General features: G+C 47.0%; 1 protein-coding gene across 2 annotated transcripts in view; it reads right to left on the bottom strand.

The window, feature by feature from the left end:
• The window catches only part of CYRIA (CYFIP related Rac1 interactor A), an 85,121-nt gene extending 76,212 nt beyond the window's left edge, over positions 1 to 8,909 (bottom strand). The window contains exon 1 of one of the 2 annotated variants that reach the window (XM_017871416.1): positions 2,209 to 2,352. The gene's annotated coding sequence lies outside the window, so the exon portion shown is untranslated. Of the gene's footprint in view, positions 1 to 2,208; positions 2,353 to 8,889 lie in introns of those variants that run through there. The other variant, XM_017871417.1, reaches the window with a different exon arrangement.
• Positions 8,910 to 9,766: the final 857 nt, after the last annotated feature.

Raw genomic sequence — 9,766 nt, forward strand, 5'->3', positions numbered from 1 at the left:
GCCAACATCATCCTGATACCAAAGCCTGGCAGAGACACAACAAAAAAAGAAAATTTTAGACCAATATCCCTGATGAACATCGATGCAAAAATCCTCAATAAAATACTGGCAAACCGGATTCAGCAGCACATCAAAAAGCTTATCCACCATGATCAAGTGGGCTTCATCCCTGGGATGCAAGGCAGGAACTCAGTCTTAACAAACTCTCCCATCAATACAGGTAAAGTGCAGTGCCAATGAGAAAGCAGAGGGAATTTGTCTGTTCTCTGAAGGGACCGTTTCTGGCATATGTTTAATCGTGGAGCATCACAGGGCCTCGAGGTCAGGGATTTTCAGAGGCCCCAGAGAAGCCTGCCAGCTCCCAGCAGCCCTAGAAACTGGCAGGGCTCTTGGAGGCACTGACGGGCAGGGCTCTGGGCCCTCATCCTGCGATAACAGGAATAGAGATACGTTTTACCTGTTTTGTGTAGGGGCTTCTGCAAGTGATGATTTTTTTTGATAAACAGATCCTTTTGCCAAATTAGGCCATGTGCACAGGTTGTGGGAGTTAGGGAATGCACTTACCTTCTTATGGGTTACCATTCACCACACGACAGCTGTGATTATGACTATATGTTATAATGTTATTCTCGGGGATACTTAAGACCTAGAGAAGGAAAGCATCTGTCTGATGCCACCCAGTACACAGCCTTCCCATGGTGGGAAGCCCAGCACAGAAGGAGCCCAGAGACCAGATAGTGACTAATTGGGAGTGGCCATGGCTCAGGCAGGCCTAGACAGTCAGAGGCCAACAAGCCAGTGATGATGGTGATGTGGCAGGAGATACCAACCTTATTCACTGAGCACTGACTGTGTGCCAGGCATGGTCTAGACATCACCTGGATGTTCCATCCAGCCCTCGCCCCACTCTTGCTGGAAAAGGCAGTGCTCCTATTATCCACATCTTACAGATAAGGAGCTGGACAGTCACTCAGAGAGGCTGGATGACGAACTCTGGGTTAATGGCAAGTAGATAACGAAGCACGCATTTGGACTCACATCTGAGGGACCCCCGCCTGGGCCCTGACCACTGTACTCTACAGCAACGGAGAGGACCCAGGCCACCCTCAGAGGTGGCATATATGAGTCATGGGGTGGGGAAGGCAGTTGCAAGTGGCAAATGGTATCAGAACCAGAACAAGAGCCCAGATCTCTACTCCTGGGCTCACATTAGTTCCATTTCCCAAGGCTGTGGTTTAACATCTCTCTGTGGTCTTTGTAACACCTGAATAGCCATTAAGGTGAGTGCACCCATGTTCAGGGCAGGAGAACACCTGCCAAACTGGCTGCAGCATTCAGGAAACTCCACCAAGCTTTTCGATGAGTTCACATTGCACTGCCTGAACACAACCGCTGGGATGGGTTCCTTCTCCTTGATACTGCATTTCAGAATGTCAGTTACACCAGGTCTCCTCTGAGTGAGGAAGTGGGAGACACATTAGAAACCCAAGGAGACCAGCTTCCTCTTCTCTGACAACCCCAAGCAATAACACAATTGGATGCCAGATAAAGGGGCATTTTTACCTCCCCTCTTCCCATCCAGATCCAGGGCTCCAACTATAGGAGCATCACCATTCGGGAGGGGTAAGGGGCACACCTTAAGCAGGTTTGAGATGTCAGCAGCTGACAGCCTGCCTTATCTCCATCAGGAAGGCAGCAATAGGACAAAAACCAGCAGTCTGGGCTGTGGAGTCTGAGCCTGACCATCCCCAGGTGATGCAAGCCAGGAGAATGCTTTGACTTAGTCTTGACCTGGGTCTACCCCTAACTTGGCCTTGGCTGGGCTGTGTGACGTTTAGTCAGTCACTATGGTCAGATCCTCAGATACAACACCCGTTAAATGCAGATCATATGGAGATATATACCAGCAAGCCTCTTTGGACTACTTTGAAAACCAAATGAGCTATTACATTTTTGTTCATGTTTTATCTCCACCATTGGGTGGAAAGTTACTTAATAGGAGAGGTCATGTCTCATTCATCTTTACAAACGATTGTAACTAGCCCAGAGCCCTGCACAAATGAGGAGTTGATGGTTGAATTTGTAAAATTCAGCTTCTCTGAGGGCAGTGAACAGCCCAGCATAGCTGGGGATGAAGGAAAGAGGTGGCAGAGATACAGTGAGTGGAAAAAGAGGCTGTTGTCAGGCTGTGGAGGACTTTACACATACCGATGCTTCTACATTTCATCTGTAGCTGGATGGTAAGCTGATATCCCAAATGCTTTAGTAAGCATTAGTGGAGGATGGTGCTGTGGAAAGAGCCTGGGGTCTCAAGCCCAGCAATCATGAACCTCAGTCTCCGGTCTTTGGAGCTGAGTCTTAGTTGCCTTATCTGCAAAATGAGAATAACAGGTTTATTCCAGGGTCATTAGGGGTACCTAGCATTTAAAGTGACCAGTGCGGTATTTGGCATCTATCTGAATTTCAGCAAATACTACTGCCCTAAATGAGCGAGGTCAAGCTGACCTTGACTATCAGATGTAAAGGCATGTTACAGAGGTTCTAGGCCAGTGATGCCCTGGAGTGAGAAACTAAGCAATGGTACCATGGCCATACTGCAGTGAGGACAATCTAGAGTCTAGAGTCAGTCTGACTAGAGTCATGTGCTGTCGAAGTTTCCAGCAATCCTGGTATGCTCCGGCATATCCTGTGAACACCTACAGCCCTCATGTACCCAAAGGCCACATGGTGTCACATGGCAAACACACCCTGAGTCCCATAGACCACCTCAAAGCTTCCCAGTGCCCCAGCCTACAGCACTATCTACAAGGGACACTGTCAGGTGGCTTCTGTTGGGTGTTCTGTAGAGACCACTGATGCCATAAGGCCGACTAGGAGGCACAGCACTCTGGGCTAAGAAGCAGGAGATTTGGGTTCCAGTTCTATATGGCAAGTGACTTGCCCTGTGCACAGTGGCCGAACAGTCTTGGGACTCTCAATGTGTGGAAGTGCCCTTCAGTGGAGTGTTTCTGTAAGAGCTTAACCTAAGATATACACTGCCATTCGAGAAAGTCATGTTCTTATCAGGCAAACCTCTGCTAAAACTACCCTGACAATGAAGCCCCTTCTATAGAATGCTCCTGTTCAAACCCAACAGGAATATGCTGAAGTTCAGAGGGTCCCTGGTTTCTAGTTTCCGCCTGACCAATTCCTGTCTGTGCTACCTCATGTGAGTCATTACACACCGATGAGCCTCAATCTCCTCATGTGAGCCTCAGAGGCAACAATATATCGCTCATACTATTTTCTAGCAAACTGTTTCTTAACACTTCACAGAAAATACAAATCTCATTTTATTTGGATACTCTGAGGTCGGTCATCCTTCATTTTTGTGGGCAGAGCCAGACACACTTTTACAAAGCAGGCACGGGGGAAAATGAAAAACTTCCATCATTCTTGGGAAGCAGGAGAGAGTCAGAATCCTTAGGATGAGGAATGATTGAGAATGTACCCAGGACAGCTGGGAGCCGGCTTATCTACGATGCTGGCAAGGGTCACCCCTGGCCTCAGCAGACAAACACTGGCAATTGCGCTCCAGACAATAGCACAGCTGCTCTTGTTCCTGGGCTCCCTGCTGTGAGGCAAAGCAGGGGTCATATGATCAGTATTCAGCATTGCATTCGTCCCCAAGACGCAAAGGGATTCTGCCTTCCCCAACAGCACAGGGCTACAGGAGGGGGGTGCACACACCCCATCCCAATCAGGGGAGCAGTGGATAGAAGAATGGATAAGGATAAGATCCCCACAGAAATTGACTACAGGAAAATGCAGTTTCCATGTGAGAATCACCACCTCTAACAAAATCCATATTCCTTAGCCGAGGGTACAAGTTCTTCCATAAACGACTGCATACTAATCAGAGCCATCCTTTATGTAAACTCCCAGCTTAAGCCCAAATGTGATTTACTGCAGCTTTGTACTCTCTTGCCCTGCCCTGCAGCCTAGACTTTCACCCTCCACCCTGTCTACTATCCTTCAAGGCCAGCAGCAGAGTCTTACTTCCTCCATGAAGTGTTCTCTGATACCCACCTAAGACCGCAATCCATACTGACCTCTCCCTTTTCTGAACTCTCATAGAACCTTCTGTCTGTGCCACTCAGCATTTAGTGCCTATGAGTTGTCTGATGACTTTTATTTATTTATTTATTCATTTTTGAGACAGGGTTTCATTCTGTCACTGAGGCTGGAATTCAGGGGAGTGATCTCGGCTCACTGCAACCTCCACCTTGAATAGTTGGGATTATAGATGCAGGTCACCATCTCTGACTTTTTTTTTTGTATTTTTTTTTGTAGAAAGGGAGTTTCACCATGTTGCCAAGGGCTGGTCTCGAACTATCTGCCAGCCTCAGCCTCCTACGGTGCTGGGATTACAGGCGTGGGTCACCTCACCCAGCTACCTCATCACTTTCCGACAGGACTGTTACACCAATCCCCTAACTGGTTTGATCCTGCTGTGGCCCTGTCCTCTGCAGAAACAACTTTTCAAAACACACATTTGATGATGTGTCATCCCTGCTTAAAACCCTTCAAGTATTTCCTACCACCTTCATGATAAAGTCCAAATGCCCTACCATGCTCCTACCCTTCTCCTGGGAGTATCCACGTTCTAGTCACACCAAAGTGTTTCCCAAGGTTATGTAATGAGGTGATATCAAAGGCAGGAGGAGAACCTGGATCGCCTGATAACTAGCTGAGGGTTCTTCCCTCAGTCCCTGGGACTTCCCAGGCTAATGTTGGACCACAGACAGGATGACTAGGAGCACATGACACTGAGTCATGGTCAAGGTGAGAAAGTCAAGACCTACTAAGTCTTTAGGCTTGATGAGATTACACTGTCGATAGCCAGCCGATCCACCAAGCAACCAAGTGGGCAGTAGGTGTCTGAGACTCAGGCAGAGGTTCATCTGCTCTTTCACCAACAGTGGGAAGGGGATCACTATTTCTCCTTTTGTAGGTGTGGAAAATGAGACTCCCAGTGGTCATAGCTGCTATCGGGACTAAAACACCAGCCACACCCCTTCTCTTATATTCCAGAATGGTAAAATCCAACATCCCCCCACTATCACCACTTTGATGCCTCCCAAACATCTTACAGTAGACACATCTGATGGCGAGTAACAGCGTCTAGTCCCTGCCAAAGAGACTATTCTGTCCAAGATCCCCTTCTGGGGAACTTCATTTCTGCTCTAAGACCAGAGCTATCCCATGACTTTTCCAACTTCTTCAATGGAAAGACTGTGAAAAGAAACTTTCATTTAACAGAAGACAGGGAAAACTCCACTCTAACTGCTTTATGTTTATCCGGAGAAGTTATCAAAAACTCTTACCAGGCGACTGCTTTCCCCCCAGGACATCACAGTGATAAGCGCATGTGTCTGGGGGTGGCAGAACAAGGTCCAGAGGAGAGCAAGACTAACATGTGATGAACAGCACACATGGACCCAGGAGCATTCTGAGCCGGCTGGCACCAGCTCACCAGGGCCAACTGTACAGATCCCTTCCCAACTTCACATTCAGTGAGGCCATGGAAGTAGCTTGAAACCAGCCATGGTGGAAGTATTTACACCATGGAAATTGTCCCATGCTCCCAGCAAGTTTGTTTGGCTTTTGTTTATCCCAGAGAATTTGTTATTAAACATTTAGGAGCACACCAATGAATGGATCCACAAGATGGACACTGGGTTGGGAAGACAAGACTTAAACTGTAGCTAAAGCTCTACCGCTAACTCACTGTTTGACTTGGGCAAGTTTCTTCCTGGCACCTAAGTTTCCTTAACTGTAAAGGACATAAACAGCACTTTGGTAAATGTAAAACAGGGAGGAGACATTTGGCAATGCCTGCAGACATTTTTGGTTGTCACAACTGAGGTAGATGTGGTGCTACTGGACAGAGATGCTGGTAAGCATCCGACCACACACAGGAACACCCCTCCTCCTCCCTTAACAGACACCTACTTTGCCCCAGACTCTCTTACTAGTGCCAAGGTTGAGAGATCCTGACAGGGAGATAGTCTCACAGCAGCCCATTGAAATACCTTGAACCCATCAGCATGCAGAAGGAAAATAAAATGAACTGGAGTCAGCTTGCAGGAACCCTGGGAGGGCAGTGGTGCAAAACATTGCCACGGATGATACAGGTTTACAATGCAAGGATGAGGTAAATCTCTTGCCCTAACGTGGCGCCGGGCACACCACAGGTGCTCAGTAATCACCTGCGGAAAAAGCAAATGTGTCTAGTTGAAATAACAATGCAGTCTCTCTTTAGCAAGCCTGTACTCCAGTGTGTGTGCATCCCCTACAGTGACACCAGGCAGAAGAATCTGACAAGTGTCTATTCACCTCCTCTCCCCTTCTCTGGGAGGGTAGTGAAAAGACATGGTGTGAAGTTCCAGCCCTGGAGATTCAAGTTAGACAAATAATCAGTAGCCTGGCATTCAGAGCAGCGATGGTCAGAAGAGCAATTTTATTTAAGTCATTTTCTAATAGGAGTTGAAGCATCTTGAAAAGTGAGGTTTTCAAAGGCTCCTCTGGGGAAGCAATTGTCAAAAACACACAGCAGGCAACCTTACTTTTGACACATTCAAAGCCACTTTTTAAAGACAATCCTTTTATTCTCTGTACCGCTTGGGATTGAAAATGCATTTAGCACAAACCACCAGAAGCGGAAGCAGAGTTGGGTGAGAAACGCGACCGACGTTGTGGCAAGCACGGGGAACTGCAACAGAATCTGATCAGGCTGGCACCACTCAGACACACACAAGGAAAGAGGCAATGGCAGGCAGCATATCTGCTGTCCCCCAGCCTCTGGGGCCTGGAGTCAGCGAAAGTCAGGGGTGAGTCGTAACCACAAGCCGTTCCTGGAAGTCCCTTGCAAGACTCTGGATTCTGAGTTCTCACACTGAGAGAGGTAGCTGATTTCTAAACAAGCGATGACAGAACAGAGGACCTCCCTCTGTGTCTCCCTGAAGATGTCAATCTGACCATAAACCATCTGACTCACAAAGCCCTTTAATTAAAAGCCCAAGGGCCTAGAGCTAATTCGAGATGTGGCAAGACCCAGTAGTTTCTCAAGCACCAGAACTGTGAGCAGATTAATGGGGATAATTTCACCCTTCCTGGTCTATAAATGACAACTCACTCAACTAGAAATTAGATGCACTGAATGCCAGAGCTGGAAGCCACCTGGGCAACTCTCTGCCCAGCCCCTTGCTTTGCGGATGAGGAGACCATGGTCCAGGATAGGAGGCTGACTGCCCCAGACCTGGTCCCGAGTTTCTTACTGACTTTCAGCAAAATGCAGCTTTCTTGGTGTCCAGTGCTGAGTCACCTATCTATTCGGAGAAAATGTTTTTGTTGAGGTCTCTATACTCCCTCTGCAAGGCTTACTCAGAACTCAGGACAAGCTGGTTACAATCCATCTGGGACCTAGGGTCACAGGTTGGAAGTAGGACAACTTCAGGGAAAGAAATTACCCCTGCCTGGGTAACATAGTAAGATCCTATCTCTCCCCTAACCCCTTGCCAAAAAAAAAGAAATACAAAACATTAGCTGGGCATGGTGGCATGTGCCTGTAGTCCCAGCTATGAGGAAGTCTGAGGTGGTAGAATCACCTGAGCCTAGGAAGGTGAGGCTGTGGTGAGCCATGATCATGCCTCTGTACTCCAGCCTGGGTGACACAGCAAGACCCCATTTCAAACAACAAAAAATAGAAAAGAAATTTCCAAAACCCCCACATACCAGGAGCTGGCTATCTGCTGGGCTGAGCTTGGCCCCTTCCATCACTCCTCTGTCATTCATTCCTCACATCCACATCCCAGCACAGTGGGTCTTCTGATGCCCAGGCTAAGTGAGATAAAGAAATCTGCTTGGCCAAACAACTAATGGATTTCTTTGATGCAACGCTCATCAAACTCTTTTCTTTTTAACTTAAAAGTTGTAACATCTAAAGCAGCAACAAGATGACTTCTAGGGACTGAGTGTTTGTATCCCCCTAAATTCATATGTTGGAGCCTAAATTCCCAATGTAATGGTATTTGGAGGTGAGGGAAGATTCTTTGGGAAGAATCAGGTCATGAGGATGGAGCTTTGTGAATGAGATTAGCGGCCTTCCCAAAAGAGACACAACAGAGATGATGTTTTTCTCTCTTCACCATATGAGGATGCAATGAGGAAACAGCCATCTGCAAGCCAGGAAGCCAGCCCTCACCAGACACTGGATCTGCCCACACCTTGATCTTGGACTTCACAGCCTCCAGAACTTGGACTTTACAGCCTCCAGAACTGTGAGAAATGTATTTCTGTTATTTAAATACTCCAGTCTATGTAATCTCTTACAGGATCCTGAACTGACTAAGCCAATGACTTCTTCAGTAATGACAAAATAATTTTACCATATATTATTAATAAACTCCTAATATATTGGATTGCAAACTTGAATTTTTTCATGCTAATAATGGCTAATACTTATGCATATGATTTATGTACTTTTCATTATACAAAATAATTTCTCATTAACAAAATAGCTTCAAGTAGCATCTACCACTCTCATTTTACTGATGCAGAGACAAAGATCCAGAGTGCTCAGGTGAAATTTCTGAGATCACACAGCCAGTCAATGGCAGAAGGGTGTCTGATCCTGAACTCTGTGTCCTTCACCAGGGACTGTGTCCACTTAGGGACCAATCAGATGCGACAGACCCTGGAAATCAGTATCTTTCATTAACATGTCTGCTGAGCATGGTGCTGAGGGTCTGGGTAATAGAGGGTGATGGGTGGGGTGGCAGTAGTGATCTCATCTTGGGGTTTAGAAGGAGTCACACACCTGAATGGCACACAGTTCCCGAAGCCTACCTGTTAGTAAAGGCTTTGAGGTGCATTCAGACAGAGGGGCAGTGAGAAGGAGAAGGAATCTCATTGGAGCCCTCCCTGCAGGCTGTCACTGGCTTCCTGGATTTCTTCCATCCCTGGTGATGAAGATTCAGAGAACAAGGTATGGTACCTCCATCTTGTTTGCTAACAGCCCATAAGCTTCCAGGAAATTTAAACACAGGAAATGATGATTAAGTACAGTGTGGCAGTTGCACGGGCTGGTGTGGAAGTATCCGTGGTGGGCACCCGACTCCCCCTGTGCGACGGGATCTGGCCGGGAAAAGCTTCCTGGAGGGGCTGGGGCCTAATCAGAGTGAGAATTCCATATACCACTAAGGGAGGCAGTGAGGATGTGAAGTGGGAATAGGGTGTTCAGGCAGAGAGCATGGGCCTTGAAAAAGAACAAGTGATGAAGCTCCTCATGTGAGGAACTCTGCGTGAAGGGGTGTGACTGGAGCATAAGAAATTGATGGGATAGAGTGGGAGGGAGGCTTGCACCGTGTGTGAGGCAGGGGCTGGGAGGATCAGAGGGCCCAGCAAATCCTTGTAAAGGATTTTGAATGTAGGGGTTTACCTTTTATTATTTCACAGAGACAGGGTGCTGTTGTCAGGTTTGTATTTTATACCGTGTGAGTGTGGAGTGTTGTGTGTGTAGATCTAGATCTAGATCTACGTAATATCACTCCTCTGGCAGTAGCGCCCTTGGTCAAGTGACTTCACCCCTCCTTCAGTTATTTTCTCTCTCAAATGGGAAAAACATGATGGGCCCTCCATATCTCAAAAGTGTTGTAAGAATAAAGTGAGGTAACTAATAAATAATTATTAAAGATTAAGAAATCAACAAACTTATATAAATAAT

This window comes from Rhinopithecus bieti, unplaced genomic scaffold (genome assembly GCF_001698545.2).
Source record: "Rhinopithecus bieti isolate Rb0 unplaced genomic scaffold, ASM169854v2 scaffold_4781, whole genome shotgun sequence".
Classification (NCBI taxonomy): Eukaryota; Metazoa; Chordata; class Mammalia; order Primates; family Cercopithecidae; genus Rhinopithecus; species Rhinopithecus bieti.